The 9,336-nt window shown below is 40.0% G+C and overlaps 1 long non-coding RNA gene across 1 annotated transcript; it reads right to left on the bottom strand.

Moving 5' to 3' along the window:
- Positions 1 to 5,383: 5,383 nt before the first annotated feature.
- On the bottom strand, positions 5,384 to 9,018 carry LOC135966586 (uncharacterized). The gene is made up of 2 exons (XR_010580011.2): positions 8,533 to 9,018; positions 5,384 to 5,813 (listed from the first exon to the last, which is right to left on the bottom strand). It is a non-coding gene; the product is annotated as an uncharacterized lncRNA (long non-coding RNA).
- Positions 9,019 to 9,336: the final 318 nt, after the last annotated feature.

The following is a 9,336-nucleotide window of genomic DNA, read 5'->3' as shown; positions in this document are numbered from 1 at the left end:
TCTGTGTCCACACCCAAATCTCACGTTGAGTTGTAATCCCCAGTGTTACGGGAGGGACCTGGTGGGAAGTGATTGGATCATGGGGGTGGATTTTCCCCATGCTGGTCTCATGATAATGAGTTCTCACGAGATCTGATGGTTTAAAAGTGTGTGGCACTTCCCCCTTTGCTCCCTCTCTCTCCTGCCACCATGTGAAGAAGATACTTGCTTCTCCTTTACCTTCCGACATGATTGTAAGTTTCCTGAGGCCTGCTAGTCATGCTTCCTGTTAAGCCTGCAGAACAGTGAGTCAATTAAACCTCTTTGCTTCATAAATTACCCAGTCTCAGGTAGTTCTTTATAGCAGTGTGAGAACAGACTAATACATGCAGTAAATATGCTTAAGGAACAAAAGTTCTATGGATATGATATAATTTACTGAAGGTTTTTGTCCTCTAGCTGGATTAGTTGAAACTGAAGCCAAATGTGTGACTACTTAAGGCTGTGAATGCTTAAAGACTTTGAATAGCCATTAGAGTCTGTTCAACTATAACTAATAAGCTTCCTTCTAGTTATCAGACTTGGTTTATCACAGAAGTTCCTGTTTGTATTTTAAAATTCATTTCTAGATAAGGTCTTGGCTAAGGAGGAGAAGGAAGGAAAGGAACATAGATTCTGTTTGGATTTTAAGGTCAGGCAGTCAATTTGGCAGCTGGGCTTATATAACCTTTAACTTCTCCTAATTAGAAATTTTCAAAGTACCTGGCTCTCCCCAGGATGCCAATTTGCTAGAGAATCTGCTTGCAGCCTCCATATAAGTCAATCTGAAGCTTTAACCAACAAAAATAACAAAAGCTTCAGCTCCATGAAACAAGTTTTTCTCCATTGTCTGACTCATTGTGAGGCTAGGGTTAACCTGACAATTTTAAACTCATTCATCTTAATTTACACCCTATTCAATTACCCCCATGTCCTACAAATAGGTCAAACTTTCATAAACCTTCAGAGAGAAGCCAGTCATAGAGAAGTGTTTTCCTCTCACTGGTGTTTGAAAGTAACTCTTTTAACATAATTTCCAGATAAAGGTTTTAAAAATACGGCCGGGCAGGGTGGCTCAGGCCTGTAATCCCAGGGCTTTGGGAGGCCAAGGCAAGAGGATTGTTCAAGGCCAGGAATTTGACACCAGCCTGGGCTGGTCTCTACAAAAAATTAAACAATTAGCCAGCATGGTGGCACACGCCTGTAGTCCTAGCTACTTGGCAGGCTGAGGCAGAAAGATCACTGAAGTCCAGGAGTTTGAGCTTACAGTGAGCTATGATCACTCCAGCCCGGGTAACAATGAGACCTTGTCTCTAAATAAATATATATATATATATAGTCTCTAAATATACATATATATGTATATAAATATATTGATTGACCTCTCATGTCTTTATATATTATGTAATATACATTGTTTCTACTGGTAATATAGGGAGATATAAGAGATCTCTTGGGGAGATATAAGAGATCAATCAATATGTGTAAGATGCACATTGGTTCACTCCAGAAAGGCAGGAGGTATCATAGGTAGATAAGAGACAATGGGTTGCATATATATCTATATACATATACATATACACAAAGTTTGTTATTCTTTTACTATGTGATAATGACAATTAAATTGTTAAAATTAACAATCCGTTGAATATCGGTTGTGATAAAGAAATCAAGTATCTTTTTTTTTTTTTTTTTTTTTGAGGCGGAGTCTCGCTCTGTCGCCCAGGCTGGAGTGCAGTGGCGCCATCTCGGCTCACTGCAAGCTCCGCCTCCCGGGTTCCCGCCATTCTCCTGCCTCAGCCTCCCGAGTAGCTGGGACTACAGGCGCCGCCACCACGCCCGGCTAATTTTTTGTATTTTTAGTAGAGACGGGGTTTCACTGTGTTAGCCAGGATGGTCTCGATCTCCTGACCGAAATCAAGTATCTTTTTAAGAAGAAAGTGAAAAGCAAAGGGAAATTTCAGCTTGTATTAAAAAACTTAAGAGTTGAGTTTATTTCAATATAGAATTTCGGGATAATGTGCTAGAGTGTGAATGAACCCATGATTCTATAACTTTCTGTGCTTGTCTTCATCTTTTGTAACTTTATCCCCTTCCATAGTTCCAATTACTATTTATAGCCTTTCTAAAGCTGAGTTCAGTAGCTTTCCTTCCAAACTTCTTTCTTTACTTAAAAAAAAAAAAAAAAAGAAAGAAAGAAAGAAAGAAATTGACCAGGCAAGGTGGCTCACGCCTGTAATCCCAACACTTTGGGAGGCCGAGGCTGGTGAATCATCTGAGGTCAGGAGTTCTAGACCAGCCTGTCCAACATGGTGAAACCCTGTCTACTAAAAATACAAAAATTAGCTGGGCGTGGTGGCGCATGCCTGTATTCCCAGATACTTGGGAGGCTGAGGCAGGAGAATCGCTTGAACCCAGGAGGCAGAGGTTGCAGTAAGCCAAGATCACACCATTGCACTCCAGCCTGGGTGACAGAGAAAACTCTGTCTCAAACAAACAAACAGCTTTAATGAGATACAATTCACATAACATTACTATTCACATACCATACTATTCAACTTTGTTTTAAAGTTTACAATTCAGTGGTTTTTAGTATATTCACAGGATTGGCAACTATCACCACAATCTAATTTTACAACATTTTCACCACCCCTGTGAACCCAGAAAATATCTGAGACAGGTCTCAATCAATTTAGAAAGTTTATTTTGCCAAGTTTAAGGATGTGCCCATGATAAAGCCTATGGAGGTCCTGGTGATGAAACTACCGTTGGAAAATTATGACTGAGACAGTGAAAGACACCTAACCTAACCGGGGAGACTGATTTGAGTAATAATAAAATTCCGATCCCCTGCACAGCTGGCTCTGCATAAATTACCCTTTCTCTATTGCAATTCCTCTGTCTTGATAAATCGGCTCTGGCCAGGCAGCGGGCAAAGTGAACACATTGGGCGGTTACAATGACATGTGCCCAAGGGGGTCAGGGCACAGCTTGGTTTTATACATCTTAGGGAGATATAAGAGATCAATCAATATGTGTAAGATGTACATTGGTTCACTCCGGAAAGGCAGGAGGGATCATAGGTAGATAAGAGACAATGGGTTGCATTCTTTTAAGTCTCTGATTAGCTTTTCGCTGAATACACAATTTACATGTGAGAGGTGGGTAGAAGAATAGAGACTTATGCCTTAGTCTGGCTCAGTGATTTGTACATAAACAGTAAGGCAGAGGAAGCAATCAGATATGCATTTGTCTCAGGTGAGAAGGGGAATGACTGTGACATCAGTCCTTTATCCAGCACCTGTGAAGATTAGCTACTAATTTACATTGCCAAGGTAAAATACAACATAACTGTTTTAGGGTAAAAATCTTGAGTCTCACAAGGAATTTTCTTGTGGGCAAAGTGTGAGGAAGGGATGCATTAGGTTGGTGCAAAAGTAATTGCGGTTTTTGCCATTTAAAAATAGCAAAAACCACAGCTGCTTTCGCACCAACCTAATAGCTTTTTTATCTTTGTAGCTATCTCATTTAGGAATAAAACGGGAGCACGTTTGCCTGATGCAGTCTCAGCTTGACTTTTCCCTTTGGCTCAGTGATTTATTTTCTTTCATACCCCAAAAAGAAACTCCATACCCATCAGCAGTCACTCCCCATTTTTTACTCCTTTACCTCAATGCTAGGCAATCACAAATCTATTTTCTGTAGCTAGGGAGTGCCTAGTCTGAAAATTTCATATGAATGGAATCGTACAATATGTGGTCTTTTGTGACTGGGTTCTTTCACTTAGCATAATGTATTCAAGATTTATTCCTGTTGTAGCATGTATCAGTACTTCCTTTTAGTTACTGAACAATGTTCCTTTGTATGTCTATACCACATTTATTTATCTATTTACTAGTTGATGGATATTTGGATTGTTTCCTCTTTGTGCATATACTAGAGTCATCTTTGTCCTTTATTTTCCTCTATTCTTCAACACATAATCGGTAGCCACACCTATTGCTTCTGTCATTGTAGTCTCTTTCTCATATATCTCTCCTGTCCATCACTACTGCTATAGCTTAGTTTCATGGTATCATCATTTCTCACTTTGTATTACTGCAAACAGCTTTCTACATGTTTTCCTCAACCAATCTTGTCTCCTTCCCTAATCCATCCTGAACACTACAGTTTTAGTGTACTTTGTAGTTGCTTAGAAACACCAAATGGATTTCCATGTCCTATGGTGGTTCTAAAATGCAGAGCCTATGGATGAGGGATAGGTTTGAGATGGGGGTGGCAGGCAAAGACTTTTAAAATATTTTTATTTCTGGTCCCCCACGTTCTGTAGAACTGGGGTAGAACTGGGGAATCATGATTTTAAAAAGATAGATTCACAGGGGAATTCTATCAAACCACAAAAGGTGAGATCATTGGAATGCTATTTTATCCAGTTGATAGCACTGGAAAAGTAAGAAAACTTTTAAAATCTTTTAAGAAAACTATAAACCAATTTCACTTATGAGAGGTAAAAAAATCTTAAAAATTAGCAAAGAGAACCAATGGCATATTGATATAGGAGTTACAAAGCAATTATTTAGGCAGATAGTGAAGTAAGAAAGTCCTCGGTAAGGTTTTCTTTGTTATAAAAAGCAGCCCCCAAATCCTTTCTTTTCTAACAGAAAGCAGCCTGAAAAATCAAGCTGCAAGCATAGATAAGCAACCTAAAACTTGCATAGGTAAATACCAGCAGCTGTGCCAATAGAAAAAGGCTACCTGGGGGCCAAGTATGTTCAATTTGGAGGCTCCATCTTCCCCTTTCTTTGTCAACCACGTGTACAGTAAGGAACAGACAGCATGGCACCGGCCATGTGGAGAGCCCATCTGCATAATAAAAGATTAGGGTGGTAAGGCCAGCTTTCTCATGTGCTATGCAAGCGTCACACCTAGTGCAACCAATCTCTCTTGGGCCCTATATAAATCAGACACCACCACATCCTCAAGCTCGTCTATAAAACCTCATGCATTTCACCACGAAACCGGCAGATCCAGTTGGGGGTCTGCAAGAGAGAGAGATCTAGTCTCTTTTCTCTTTCTTTTGCCTATTAAAACTCTGCTCTTAAACTCACTTCTTGTGTGTCTGTGTCCTCAATTCCCTTGGCATGAGATAACAAACCTCAGGTATTTACCCCAGACAATGACACTGCTTCAATATTTAGTAATAATACATAAGTATTATGTATTATTATGTATACATAATATGTACATAATACATTATAAAATGTATTCCAAGAATACAAGAGTGGTTCCTTAGTAGAGCATCAATTAATACAATTAATCGTATTAATAAAGCTAAGGAAAAAAATCAGATTGTTGACTCCATAAATGCCAAAAAGGTATTTATTGCCTCCATAAATGCCAAAAAGGTAAATGCCAAACAAAATTCAACATGCTTCCATGTCAAAAATACTAAATAATAAATAGAAATTGGTGGTTATTTCAGCCAAAGCCAGCTTCTCACTTAATGGAAAAACATTTTTTTTTTCTGAGATGGAGTCTTGCTCTGTCGCCCAGGCTGGTGCGATCTTGGCTTACTGCAACCTCTGCCTCCCAGGTTCGAGTGATTCTCCTGCCTCAGCCTCTTGAGTAGCTGGGATTACAGGCACGGCCATCATGCCCAGCTAATTTTTGTATTTTTAGTAGAGACGGGGTTTTGCCATGTTGGCCAGGCTGGTCTCAACCTCCAGACCTCAGGTGATCCACCCGCCTCAGCCTCCCTAAGTGCTGGGATTGTAGGCATGAGCCACTGCACCTGGCTGGAAAAACAATAAAAGTCGGAAGAAGACAAAGATGACCACCATTTCCATTACTATTGAGCCTTGGAAACGGGGATTAGCCAATATAATTATATAACATAAAGCTTTATTTATTTATTTATTTATTTATTTATTTATTTATTTTGAGACAAGCTCTTGCTTTGTCACCCAGGCTGGAGTGCAGTGGTGCAATCATGGCTCACGGCCCAGGCTCAGGTGATCCTCCCACGTCAGCCTCCCACATAGCTGGGACATCAGTTGTACCATCAAGCCTGACTATTTGTTGTTGTTGTTATAGATGGGGTTTTGCCATGTTGCCCTGGCTGGGAGAAAGCATTTAATTATACAAGAATGGAAGGAAGATAGTAAACTATCTCTTTCCAGATGATGTGATTACATAGCTAGGAAACAAAAAATAGGCCTGGCTCAGTGGCCCACATTTCTTATAATCCTAGCACTTTGGGAGATGAGGTGGGATCACTTGAGCCCAGGAGTTCAAGATCAGCCAGAGCAACATAGGGAGGCCCTGTTTCTACAAAAAAAAAATTAAAAACTAGCTTGCCTGTTGTCCGAGCTACTCAGGAGGCTGAGGTGGAGGATTACTTGAGCCCTGGAGGTTGAGGCTGCTGTGAGCAGTGATTGTATCACAGCACTCCAGCCTGGGTGATGGAGCAAGACCTTGTCTCAAAAGAGAGAAAAAAAACAAAAAGTAAATGGAGAAATTAATATAAATAATAAGAGAATTTGGTAAAGAGGTAGCATACAAAATTAATATAAATAAGTCAATAGTCTTATATAAATACATAATAGGCAGACAGAAATAATGCTTGATACGTATAAGCATTTCTGCGAATTTTTGTAACATATTCTACAGCTGAGTAGGACTAGGTGGTTAGATATAGAAATGGCAAGAACAGCTTTGACTTTTCCTTTTATAACCTCCTGTATGAATGATTAACAATAAATTGATATACTTAAAACTAATTAGTAATAGAAGAAAGAATAATAATTTTTTTGTTTTGTTTTCCAGAGGATTGTGATGAATGGGCTAAGATATAAAGCATTCACATGAAGCCTGGAAGGTCAGAAGCCTCCAGACCGTCACCTCTTGCCACACCCCGCCCCACATTCCTTATGCCAGAAAAGCCCGATCTAGTTGCAGTTCCGTGGCACAGCAGGTTGTTTCATTGCTCTGTGCCTATGCTTTTTGTAGGAGCTATTGAAGGCAGTCTCCTTTCAAGAGTCACACTCATTGAGGCCTCCTGAGTGCCCTCCTCTCTCCAAGCCTCATCCCCAGCTCTGGGTAGAATTTACTGCTTCCTTCTTTGTATCACTCCATGAACCTTGCTCATTTCCACGTCTGCTTCATCCCTCAAGACTGTCTGACTCTTCTCCAAGCATACTCCTTGCCCTAACGTATCTGGTCAATATATTGAGTGAGTGAGAAAAGAAAATGCTTGGCTTAATTACTTGACGGGTGGCTGTCTCAGTTTCTGCGGTAACAGTCTGTAAAATATCCCTACTCTGGTTTTCCTAGCCAAATATTTGCCATCTATCATGATGGTGAATTAGTTTTGAATCATACTATAAAAGAAATATTCATACTTCTTTGAAGCAAAAAATGACTGTGAAAAATATTTCCTTTTCAAGTTGTATCAATTGCAACCAAGAGGTAGAGAAGGTACCATTGTATGTAATTAAACAGATTTTCAACTTTTTAATAGATTGTCTCTGTAAGTTAAAGACACTCACGTGCACAATAGCCTAGTACTTCAGGACAAAGCTAGAGCTGTGAGACCCATGAGTGCTGTGTCCTCCAATGCCTAGGGGTGCTGTTAGTGAACTACCTTAAGAAACCTGAAACAGAAATTCGCCATGCAATCTGAATTCCAGATGACTTGCAAGCAGATTATGCTCCAAAAATTCATTTGTAAATTGAGGACCTTGAACTCATCAAATCAAGAGGAAAAGGCAAATGAAATAAAACATATCTCTGATAATATATAATTACAAAAATAACTTTTGAAAGTAATTGTCAGGATAGAAGAGAGACTTTTTCACTGTTTACACTTTATACCTTTTGAAATTTGTACCATGTGATAATTATTCCTCCAAAAAGGTTTATTTAAAAAATGTTAAAAGTAACTGTTAAATTATATATTTAGATCATTTCTCTAGTGTGAAGTGAACATATATCGTTTCTTTAACTTCTGGCCTCTTTCTCCTACTGTTGAACTTGAACCTGCTTACTGTAAAAATTACTCTACATGCTGGCTTCCTCTTCCTGTAAAAATAAGTACATCATGGTGGGAGTAACTTGTTTTGTCTTAATCATAAAATGACTATCTTTCACAGGAATATTTATTCCCTACTTCTGGGGTTTTCTTCTGTGTGAAGGGACATCAGTTAGTATAACTCTCCTGACCCCTCTGCATCCACACACACTACCCTAGGGAAGGGAGTGACCTACCTGCTGAATTTGGGAGCCCCATGCTTCCTCCTCTCCCCTTGTTGGTACCAGCTGCCCACAGGAAGCACCCCTGTCTCTAAGTCAGTGTTACAGGACCAGACCTCACCCAGACCGCCAGCAGTGGTCCACGCCTGAGTGAGAATGCCAGTCTAATTCTGGGGTGTAGTATTGTTCCCAGACATAAGTGGCATTTTCCAATAGCTGCTTTACAAATAATCAAAATGATATGTTGATCTCCATCTGTCTTACCTCATGCCTATCTCTTCAAACCTCAAGGAAAAATGGAGGTATTGTGTATTCGCCCCAGTGGATATCATCTGCTATGCCTTTCTTCAGTGGTGCTCTGAAAAAAAATAGGAAAAAAAAATTCAAGTAAGATGCATTGAAAGCATATTGGTAATTCAGAAAAATATATTAAAACGAGGAAATCTAATTTCAGACTGAATTTCCTGTGCTTTATTCCTTCGTTTCTCCCTATTTTTGTCTCCTCCTACTATTTCCTGGTTCGTGTTACATTCTTATTTCCATAATCAGTTGTTCACTCACTACGCCTTCATTCATCCATTTAACAAACATTTAGTTAACTTCTTGTGCCAAATGAGAACATAGCATTCCAAGATGACTAAAACAGTCTGGTGGAAGAGATAGATAAATATATTGCAAGTTAAAATGTAATCAGATGAGTACAGTGGCAAAGAAGTGCGTGCGCAAAGAGTTATGGAGGCATTGAAGTGTGACATCTAATCTAGCCGGGAGGAGCCAGAGAAGGTTTCTGGAAGATGTAGAACCTGAGCAGCATCTTAAAAGATGAATGGGAGGCCGGGTGCGGTGGCTCATGCCTGTAATTGCAGCACTTTGGGAGGCCGAGGTGGGAGGATCACCTGAGGTCTGGAGTTCGAGACCAGCCTGGCCAACATGGTGAAACCCCATCTCTAGTAAAAATATGAAAATTAGGTGGGCGTGGTGACACACACCTGTAATTCCAGCTACTGGGGAGGCTGAGGCAGGAGAATTGCTTGAACCCGGGAGGTGGAGGTTGCAGTGAGGCAAGAT

This window comes from Macaca fascicularis, chromosome 12, assembly GCF_037993035.2.
Source record: "Macaca fascicularis isolate 582-1 chromosome 12, T2T-MFA8v1.1".
NCBI lineage: Eukaryota > Metazoa > Chordata > Mammalia > Primates > Cercopithecidae > Macaca > Macaca fascicularis.
The sequence above is the reverse complement of the archived record's forward strand: the minus strand, read 5'-3'. Positions and strand labels throughout refer to the sequence as shown.